We start from the raw sequence: 11,681 nt of genomic DNA, 5'->3' as shown, positions 1-11,681 counted from the left end.
ATTTGGTCTAGTGTTGAACAGGCACGGACGACACTAACAACACATGCACATTTGAGTACTTAACGAAAGTCTCGTCGTTCATGTCCCAGCCCCTTGTTCTTGCGAACTAGACTGCGTTGTAAATAAGCGCGGCGGTTATGCCCATCCCATCCCACACGAAAACATCTGCCAATCAAGTCCCTTTCACAGATGTGAAACTTCACTGATGTGAAAACATTTCACGTCTCAACTTATCGAACCGGGGAAAGTGGGGAGAGTGCATCATACTCGACATACTCCCCGCCTTGGCAGCGGTCGCTTACTGGGTCAAATGGGGAGCTAAAGCGGGTCGCAATAGTATCCTCATCCACCGTGCCATCTCATCCACTGAGCTGGATGACCTGGCACGGTGAATGGATGTAACAGCTCGTTGGATGTAATAGACCCTTACCGAGTATGAGTACTCTACATTACATATCACAATGCACAAGGACAAAAAGACGCGTCCTGACGCCTCTTTCTTCCACTCCCGTCTCGGATTATCAGCAAATTACAATACACAAGGTCAACCAAGAATCTGAAGAAAAAACCAGATTGTTTTTTCGGGGGCTCAACCACCGGTGGAACTTGCACTGTTCTTGGCGTACTGTGCCAATATGCGTGAGAATGAAATGAAAATAAACAAGAAAAAAGGCACAGTATGAGTCCGAGTTTGTATTAAAGATCTGTACGTAACACGCACAAAGCGAGACGTCTCCTTAGATCGAGAACTTGCCCGAGGTCGTCCACGAAGCAGCAATACTTTTATTGCGATAAAATTCCTGAAATGTATAAGGACATATCTAAGGCTTTGTATACGATGCACCAATATGTGATGAAAGTACAAATGTTTTTTTTTTTTCGGTACTCTGTATATTATTTTTCTTCTTACTGGCGTGTCTTCATGACGTACTCGCGGGCAGTGATGGCCAGTAGTTAACTACATGTAGTTAAACTACTTGATTGTAGTTAAAAAGTAGTTATCAACTACTTGCAGAAATGTAGTGGCAACTACTAGTTAAACTACTATTTCGAGTAGTTAATTACAGTAGTTAGGTTGCTGCAGGCGCCAACTACTTCCGATTTTGCCGCAAGCTTTACAACACTTTTACCTTGAGCTACATGTTTGATGAGAACGGAGATGCAGAGCAATTGTGCCGTGCTTGTGTACTAAATCCTCACTTTTGATCACTGCTAGTGATTCATATTTAGGTGTCCAAGAACACTATAGAGTGGGATTGGTGTTGATGGACAACGTTAAGTAGTTATAGATGTAGTTAAAGAAGTAGTTTTAACTACCTCCACTGAAAAGTAGTTGAACTACTAGTTAAACTACTGCATTGCAAAGTAGTTAGTAGTTATAGTTAAACTACTGTAGAAGTAATTAGTGGCCATCACTGCTCGCGGGTCTAGGAGAATATGGTCTCGAAAAAGTAGCAAACGCCTACGCAGCTAAATAAACAGGGGTGTAATTGCATATCGCCGATGAAGCACATCACAGCTGACAGGATGTTATCATTCGATCTCCAGAGGTTGAGTTCAAAACTACACCCGAGCCCGGCTACATCAGACGACACCAGCGACAGGAGCGTGAAACTGGTCGGAACCTCAGGCTAGCAGCATAAGCGTTTCGTTTCATTGGTACGAATACAACTGGTAACGTGCCATTTTACTCTTATGAACGAACGCGGCTACGTACAATGTAGCAAGACCATGCCCAATCACCCGTAGTGAATAATCCTGTGTCAGAGTCAAGGTTTATTCGCTGAATCGCTTCCTAATATTGCCGAGTGTTCTGTACTCCGCAAAATAGGAGAGAGAGAGGAACATAAAGAATATACGCAATCCGGACAATAGAAACGGTACAGCGAATGTAACCACTTTTATGTTCCTCATTCAATGACGTGCAGCTTTTATTATTCATCAGCATCAAGGTTAATCTTAAAAAAAAGAAAGAAAAACTGTCTCTCAATTTCAACATATAATGAGGGCGAATGGTAGCTCTTGATCGGCTATTGATTTATTTATTTATACATATACCCTCAAGCCCAGAGGGCATTAAAGAGTGGAATGAGCAGGACACAATGCAAGGTCAAAGCACAGTAACACCTGATAAACATGCGGACGCAACATAATGATAATAAACGAGCAACTTCACCAAGAACATATTAGAGAGAAACGCGACAATATTCAATGACATTATATGTGAAGGAGGTCGCACAAACTCTTTTTGAATTCTATAATATTAGTAATCGAAGTGATAGAACCAGGTAAACTATTCCATTCTGATGAGGTGCGGGGAATGAGTGAGCCCTGGAATGATCTCGTTGTGCAACGCAACTACACCTACATTTTGACGATGATCAACACGAAGGGAAATGTACGATGGTGGTGTAATCAAAGAAGATTTTAGAGTCGCGTTGTGATAAAAAATTTTATGGAACAGGCAGAGGCGGGGCATTTTCCGTCGTAAAGATAGATCTTATGTTAGTTATCATAGCGGTGACGCTGGCAGTGCGATTGTAGTTGCCTAATATGAAACGGGCTGCTCTGTTCTGAACAGACTCAATTAGTTTGATGGGATTATATTGATCAGGGTCCCAGACTGAAGCAGCATATTCCAGTTTACGCAAGACAAGTGTTTTATATAGCGTGGTCTTCACGTGAACCGGGGCACCGGCGCTATGATCCGTTCCATCAGCTGTTCACAACAGCGCTCCTGTATTTTTCGGCGCATGGAACTCCGCTGGACCATTATTTCCGCCCACAACACCAGGGACCATTTTGTCCGGGACCAAATCTTTCCGGGAAATTTTTTCCCGGAACCCCGTGCTCGCTCTTACTGTTCACAAAGGTCAATCGGCAAAGGCCTAAAAAATTGTTATCCCATCTCCATAGTTTTTGCTCTACCATCATCATCAGCAGCAGCAGCAAAAAATCAAAGTTATCGTGCGGAAGCACGAACATTTTGCGTTTACTTCCGATCATGATACATACCCGTATATCCTGTACATGTTGCGTGAAGAGGCATTCGATGAAATTGTGTTCGATGAATTAGGTACACATGGAATAGTAACTATGGGACCAAGCCGTGTGAATAGAAGACTGCTTTTCGGTGTACGTCGTTGCTGAAGTACACACGAGATATCTAATGAATAAAATTTGAATTTGAAGGAACATAAAGATTAATTCGGGCAATTCAAGTCCAACTCTTCTTTCTATTTGAAAGGTGAACTTCTCTGGACCAACATGCTGATTGATTTCACGAAGACTCGTGATAAAATGAGCCGCTGAAATTATTCTCCGCACAGAAGCTGCATCTTTTCCGTCCGCACCGAGGTGACGTTCTCTACAAGAAGGTTCGGCAGTTTTTGTGGCGCAACCTTCAGGTGTTTGCATAGCGGCAGCAACCTCTGTTCGCGCACAGGGTGAGCACCCCGACCAACGGAAACACGCGATGGCAGCAAAAGTACGAGCTCGTCTATAGACTCGTCTCGAGTTAAAAAAATCCCTTTGTGTCCCCTTGACCTGTGGGAGTTTACTAATACGAAAGAAACGCGTGACCTCCCTTACAGGTCAATTGTCCACGACGTGTCAAGGTCAGCTAAAGCGAAATGTGGAGGATTTATGATGGAAGATGGTCACTGGAAAGGTTAGCCAGCTGTAGGACTCGAACTCATCTTCGGGATTACCGGTCAGGGCTCTACCTCCCCACACCTCCCCAGCGACTTCCAGGGGTGCGTCATCTGCCACTCTGCCAGGGTGCCACTCTCTCTCACCCTCCATTCACTCATACACTCATCGATACAGCGGGATCGACGCAAGCGGAGTTTATTTTTCGTTTCCCCGCTCAGCAAGTGCGTGCCCGGCAGAGCCGTATATTAAAAGGGAGTCTGGTCATTTGAGGGAGTCACAAAAAGTGGCTGTCGATCACAGTTTCGGTCCTGTGATTGGTTTGCTTTTTACCAAGGGGGTCGCCATGACACCTTATTGCCACCCAAAATGGCCACGAAAACAAATTCAGTCAAGCGGGGATTTCGTGACAAAAAATTTTCGGACGGCTCTGCTTTTACGCGGCAAATGTACATTCTCGTGTACGTTTCTCGGAAATACGTTTTGTCGCCGGTGTTAGGCCTACTGAAAACCGCGATCACAACGAAATCATAAGAAAAACGGCGCTGTGATGTACAATCTTATATTTAATTGCTGGATTTCACCGATATAAACATTCTTGCCTTTTGTATTCCAAATATTCATGTGGATTTGTTTAAAAATCATTCCGACAGTAGAATGTGTCGGAAGCAGACGACAATTCCCGACGTGCCTTACGCTCTCTAGGTGACGTTCATAAAATCTGCACCCAAACTCCACTAGTTTCGCAGATTGCAAGAGGTATCCATTTCAATCCTATCCAATTGTGACGCAAGATAGACCAAGGGAAAGGGGTGAAGAAAGGTGTTAAAGCTGGTTCTGGACCGATGTTCCTGGCTATCTGCCAAACTCAAAATAAGATTCAGGAATACGGCATTTGGATAACACACAGACAGTTTACTAGCACTCTGGTATGATACATACAATGAATAAATGATATACCTAGCAATTTGGGTGAATGCCGAAGCAAGGGCCGAATGAGCTAAAGCGAGGATCCAATAGACTAACGACGTATGATGAACGTCGTACGATGAAAGAACTCAGAACAGCACGTGACGCGCGCTTATAAGCATGTAGCGGCGCCACTGCTGGCTTATGACAATGACGGTGAGGCCGAATTGAACAGATTGGCTCACACGCCCACCTCTAACAAATCCTCATTTCGTTATTACAGTGAGGAAAAATGAAACGCTACAATAGCGGTAATGCGGTAACAGTTTAAAATCGAAGCTGTTCTGAAACAGCATAAAAAAGAACAAAAGAGAACATGATCCATGCCAGGGCCCTTGGCAGAAGCATGCAGCATCTTTTGTCCTGAAATGCAGAACCACCTAGATTTAAGAGAGTTTAATAATCCACCCTCAAAGGAAGTAGTAGAATCTCCTGATTCTAAACACATTGTGGATTTGTTAACATTGAAGTAGAAAGTTCGTAGTACATGACATAGCACAGCATAGCATGAATAGCATTGTGACATGCAGTACATACACAGTACATGCAGTGATACGAAAATGAAGAGAACTAGTGCGAAGAAGTGACTAAATTCGAAACTTGATCTGAAGAGGTCAGTAGAAGGGAAATGCTAAACAGCAACTATGTAAGCGTGTGTTTGAGTGTGGCTGTGTGCGCGAGTAACAGAAATGTGGAAGTAACCCAAAGTGAAAAGCAAAGGAAAAATAACCGCAAAAATTCATATTGCAGACACTGGACACATTTAAAGCAACGTAGTACAAAGTCATTTATGGACCAGAGCGTCCCCTGTCCATGAATGAACGACATTCACCAAGGCGTCCCAGTCAAACGAGGTCGTACGCATGGTACCCTTTTGGTGACGCGTCCATACCTTGTCGTGTAAGGTGGACTATGTTTCTTCGTGAACTGTCTTGATCAACAGAGACATTCTCGTCACTGTCTATATCTATGTCACTGTCTATGTTAGGATCCCAATCTGGCTGATCCTTGAACAGTTTCATTTGTGAAACATGAACTGTTTTTTTGTTATTTCTTTATCCAGACTACAGTACAAATGTCATGGGGATGAGTAGAAATAACTTTGAATGCCTTGTCCTTGTACTTAGGATCAAAAGGTGAAGTTGAAAAGGATTCTATCCAAACTAAGTCATCCACAGAGAACCGAGATGGGTTTCGACCGTAGTCGTAACGTGAGAGGATAGAGCTTTTGCTAGGTTTTCGCGTGCTGCTGCACGTATGTCATGTAGCATTTCAATACTCGAGGTCGTGATATGTCGTCAAGGGTTACACCAACCTGAATCTCGTTTTCAATACGAGGTTCAAATCCAAAGAGAACGAAATGTGGTGAAAATCTAGTAGAATCTAGTAGAAGTGGTGTTTGCAAAGTATTGGTCCCATTTTGAAGGATTCTCAAAGCAATATTTTTTTGATAATATTCTTTATGGTTGCTACAGATCTTTCCACGAGACCATTTGCCTGATGGAAATAAGGACAAGAAGTTGTGTGTTCAATTCCTGTTGTGGTTTTTCCATGTTCTGACTCATGAAACCTGAACCTTGGTCAGAAACAATTGTCATAGGAATACCAAAAGTTCTGTTGATCTTTTCCTTAATGATGTGTGACGATGCTGTTGATATCACAGCCTGTGTTACTACAAAGCGTGTAGTGTGGTCAACACATGCAATGATGTACTTGTTTCCATTTCCTGTTTCCGGAAGTGGACCAATGTGATCGGGGGATAGTGGTGAAAGGTTGTGTGGGAATTGGTCGAGGATGTAAGTATCGCACGGGCTTCGATGTTTGTCTGTTGAAGCGCTGACAAATGTTACAACCCTGGACGTACTCTTTGACGTCCTTATTAATGGACGACCAGTATTTACTCAGAATACTGCTTTTGGTCTTGAATTTGTCCACGTGACCACGTTTATCGTGAAACTTTCATGAAACAGCAATCTTTCCTAAGAGATTCTGGTATGACAATCCTTGTTTTTGTCAGTCCGTTTTGTTGAGTGGTTTTGTGGCAGAGTATGCCATTCGACAACATGAATGTATTCCGCATATTCTCAGCTTTGCGAGAAGAAATATTAGGATTTTTGAGGACTTCAAAAATCTAATAACGACGGATCTGACTGTTGGTGATTGGAGAGATGAGAATTCTCGGCAGTGAGAATTAGTGACGCAACCAAAGGTTGTGGGATGCGTGATAGAGCATCAGCGACAACATTGGTTTTTCCCGAACGATGGTGTATCTTCAGATCGAGAACCATGCGAGCAAATTTTCTATTGATTTGCTGTGCATTGGTCATTAAGGAGACACTGTAGTTGTCTGTCCAAACATGGACTGTGCCCAATGAAGAGCAATGCATTCGAGCATGTTTGAATGCAGTTTTTCCTCTGTTGTGTTGGTTGCTCTGCTGGCATACTCAACAACGTACTCTTCCATCGTGTTTCTGTGAGATGAACGCTCGACATGAGTTTCTTTGTCTGGATCAAAATGAGCCAAAATAGGTGTTTGAAAATAGAGATTTGAGGTTACGTACAGCCTCAGTGTGTGTAGGTGTCCACTCTCGATTTGCCAGTGCTTTTGGACTGTTGCTTGTTTCGCAAGAGAGTGATAGAGGTCGCGCAATTTCAGCACCTTTGATGAATTTGCGAAAGTAAGAAGCAAAGAAGAAAGAAGCGAAAGAAGAAGCAAGTAAGAAAGTAAGAAGCAAAGCCCAAAAATCTTGTCTTGTATTGTGTATCGGGGTATTGTATTGTGTATCGGGGTATTTGTCAACAGCAGCTGACCTCTCCGGATCTGGCAGTTTACCCTCATGAGATACAATGTAACCCAGAAACTTTATATGGGTCTGAATGAACTGACACTTATTGATCTCGATTTTGAAACCATAATTTTCCAGTATGGACATAGATTGGTCAAGAACGTCGAGATGTTCGTCTATGGTGGAAGTACAGATACAGATACAGATAGATACAGATGTCATCGAAATAGACAATTACAACGTCCTTCCACTTGAGGGAATGAAATGCTTCATCCATTACTGCTTGCCAAGTGGCGGGAGCACCAGTTGGACCAAAAGGCATTCGAACGAATTCGTAAAGACCGTCAGGTGTAATGAAAGCTGTCTTATGTTCGTCAGATTCCCTTATTTTGATGTTTAGAAGTTTGATTATTTAGATGTTTGAAGTACTTGCCTTTCCCTACTCTGTCAACATCTGTCAGCATCAATTCGAGGCATACTATACACTCTTTTGACGGTTTTCCCATTTAGCTTGCGGTAGTCAACAACAAGTCTACGTGGTGGTGGATGAAGTGGTTGATCAACGAAAACTGGGGAGGCGTAATGAGACTTTTTCGAACAAGACCTAATTTAAGCCAGTTGTTGATCTCTTTTGATGAATTTTCTGTCATTCCATGAGTAGCGACTTTATACGAACAGGAATGCTGTCAGAGAGATCAGTGCAATGTTCGGTCTTTGGACAAAATCCGATGACATACTTTTGCTTAGAAAACACGTTCGCGTGCTTAAGAATATTATCATGGAGTTTCTTAAGCTGTGGGTCATTTATGTCTGAGGTTACTTTGTCTTCGTCCAAGATTTCAGCATGCTGTACTGCAGTTTTTGCATCTGTCTCTCGTACAACAACCCTATCCAAAGGAATGATGTCATAGACTTGTACGATATTCACAAGCAAGAGGTCAGATGACTCATCCTTTTCGTAGTTATGCAACATGACATTTTCACATACCTGTGATGGCTGTGTTCTATGAAGGTCGACAACATTGCGGAATTCACTAACACGTTCACGAACACTGTTGTTCGCCGGAAAACTGTTCTTGTACTTGTTGACGAACTTGTTCTTGCGGAGGCTGATGTTGCTTGATGAGATGGTATCTTCACCTTGTCCTGGGATGCCACGATGTTGGGGCCGTCCTGGGGTGCCACGATGTTGGTGCCAGGAAGAAGTGGGAAAGGACAGTTCCTTAGTGGAGATTTGCGTTGTGTTGATGAACACGTTGATGTCGAGGCTTGTTATTTACTTGCACGTGGAAGTGTGAAGGATGTGATGAGTTTTGATGTCTGTCGAAGTGTCTTGATCCTTGGATGTCGTGTTGTAGAAGATCCGTTTCTGTATGGGTTGAAATTCTCCAGCGTGTGATGGAGTAGTTTCAGAAAGTTCCTGGAGAGAGTCTTTCTTTAGGAACATGCTGTTGAAGATTTTCTCCTGGTTTGACTTTGGAGGTGACTGGATGGAGATGTGTCCATTAGGCCAAACGGTGATTCCAAGCTTGGCAGATGTGCGCCAGTCGCTACCAAGTATGAAAGGATATGATGTTAGTGACGATAGCAACAGTTGTGTTCGCTAACTTCACTTCCACGACGGCTTCGCTGAACGGCATGAACTCGTTATCGACGGCGATAATTGCTGAGTCACTCCATGGTTTTATGTTAATACCCCAAAGCTCTGCTTCCTGTTTTCTTAAGATAGAAGTCTGAACCCGTGTCAACCAGGGCGTCGACCGGTGTGTTGTTTACAAGAATCTCTCTGGACTGGTCTCACGGGGTGTCTAGATGGTAAGTCGTGTCTTATTGAAGCAGTGTAGCTGTGTTTCTTGTCTTTGTCTTGATGTTTGGTGTAGTCCTTTGGGTCTTGATTTGTCCGATGTTTTGGTGGAAGTAGGAGAATGTTTCTCACCATTTTGCCGAGATGAATACTTAGGCTGTGATGTGGACGAAAAGCCTTGCTGACGTTGATGTTCCTCTTCGTGTAGTCCTTTGGCTTGGCTCCTTGTTGACGCCAGTTTGGATCACGGTGTTTCTGAGCAGGTTCGATCTGTCGTGCCAGCTTGATCAGAGTGAGACAGTCACATCCAGTAGACATGCAGTAGGAAGTGAGACTGGTCGTCGTTGCCTCGCTCTCTAGACCTATGGTGATGTAACGATTCTTGTCACGTTCCCTGAGCTGATAATGGAACTTTCAGAGTATTTTGATTTTTGCATGAATGTAGTCAGAGATAGATTCGTCACTTTTCTGGACTCCAGCTTCACAATCACGATTCCAATCTGGTAGATCTGGATCATAATCAAATTGATCTTTCAAACCTTTGACCCAGTCTTGCCATGTGACAACTTCTTCCAGATCCATCGTCCCAATCCTTGGCCGCACCACGAAGCTTACTCTTTGCAATGGCTAAAGCGGTATAATCGTCCCAACCGTACTGGATACGTAACACCTCAATTGATGAAAGCCATGCGCGAAAATCATCGTTGGGCCGGCCATAAAAGAACTTCAATGTCTGACTAAGGTCGGGGGCGGTTACTATCCTCTGTGGTGTGGAAACCACCAGTTTGGAAATCTCAGCTAACTGATCGATGGTGATCGGAGCAGAGGAACTCGCGATAGGTGTCTTCTTACTTGTTTGTTGATGAGACTTGTTCATCCTGATGTTCATCTTCGTATTCCTCCGATGTTTGGTATTCCTCGTTGTCGTCTTTGGTGGGAATAGCACTCGTAGATGCATGTTTCCTCCTTTCGTCGTCTTCCATGATGAGAATTGCTGCTTGACGACGATCAGCGTTCTCTGGGAGTGTTCAAACAACTCTTGTGCTGGACGCAAAAGAAGTCTCAATACCTTTGGACTTTCCATGAAAGAACAAACTCAAAAGACGATATCTGTCGTGCACAAATGCAACGAAAAAACTGAAGACGCAATTAATGCGTGACAAAAAGTGAACTAGAAATTACGAAGGGATATAGAACTGTTGCAATGCAATGCGTTCCAATGACGAGGCTAAGCCTAAATCGAACAAGCCTTTCGAACTACGTCCATAAGCATGAAATAAGTCGTCCATAAGTGCTTGAAGTCTGAAGAATCACTTGCCGTATCCTGTCGACTGCGCCATGTGAGGCAAGATAGACCAAGGGAAAGGGGTGAAGAAAGGTGTTAACGCTGGTGATGGACCCGATGTCCCTGGCTATCTGCCAAACTCAAAATAAGATTCAGGAATACGGCATTTGGATAACACACAGACAGTTTACTAACACTCTGGTATGATACATACAATGAATAAATGGCAGGAAAGATATACCTAGCAATTTGGGTGATGAAGGGCCGAATGAGCTAAAGCGAGGATCCAACAGACTAACGACGTATGATGATGAACGTCGTACAATGAAAGAACTGAGAACAGCACGTGGCGCGTGCTTATAAGCATGTAGCGGCGCCACTGCTGGCTTATGACAATGACGGTGAGGCCGAATTGAACAGACTGGCTCTCACACAATCCACTTGCCACCCAAAATGGCGCTGCCCATGTTGGATACAGGGACAACTAGTGAGGATAGGCAGACTGATAGCGCCCCATATTTAGACTTCATTGGTCGGAAAGCTGAAAAAGTGGGCACAGGGGCACAAAAGTGAACTTGTACGGCAAATCGCCGGCAGTCCGAACATTTACACGGCAGCAGACACCTACGGGCACTGGTGCTGAAGTCTGAGGAAAAGACATCATAGATGAAAATACATATCCGTTACATATCCCTTCACAATGACTCAAATGATTTGTATCATGGTGCCAAAAAGATATTATAACGGCTTGTACTGGGATTGTAACAGGGGCTACCTACACTCGGCCGAACGCAGAGAATAAAATGAAAGAAAATGCTATCAAATTTGGGACTTAATATGAGCTCATATAAAAATAATATAAAAGTGTCTTAAGCTGGTTTTACAGAATGTATACATACAATACAGATTTCGGAGTTTGAGCCCCGTACTATTTTCCCCTATTGCACCCTGAGAGGTCCCGTTTTACAAAATCGCTTGCAAAACGCCACACGAAATGGCCAAATGGTGAATTTCATCAACTTCGAGACTTAATATCATTTGATATAACAATAATATTAAAGATGTCCTAAGGTGATTTTGTAATATGTACTCTATCTGAAAGTAAGATCACGGGGTTTCAACTCCGTACCTTGTTCTGCTGTTGCACCCTGAGAGATCCCGTTTTACAAAATCGCTTGCAAAACGC

General features: G+C 43.4%; 1 long non-coding RNA gene across 1 annotated transcript; it reads right to left on the bottom strand.

The window, feature by feature from the left end:
* Nucleotides 1-5,001: 5,001 nt before the first annotated feature.
* Nucleotides 5,002-10,814, bottom strand: LOC135371583 (uncharacterized). Its single transcript, XR_010415646.1, has 2 exons — nt 10,063-10,814; nt 5,002-9,572 (listed from the first exon to the last, which is right to left on the bottom strand). It is a non-coding gene; the product is annotated as an uncharacterized LOC135371583 (long non-coding RNA).
* Nucleotides 10,815-11,681: the final 867 nt, after the last annotated feature.

This window comes from Ornithodoros turicata, unplaced genomic scaffold (assembly GCF_037126465.1).
Source record: "Ornithodoros turicata isolate Travis unplaced genomic scaffold, ASM3712646v1 Chromosome113, whole genome shotgun sequence".
Classification (NCBI taxonomy): Eukaryota; Metazoa; Arthropoda; class Arachnida; order Ixodida; family Argasidae; genus Ornithodoros; species Ornithodoros turicata.
The sequence above is the reverse complement of the archived record's forward strand: the minus strand, read 5'-3'. Positions and strand labels throughout refer to the sequence as shown.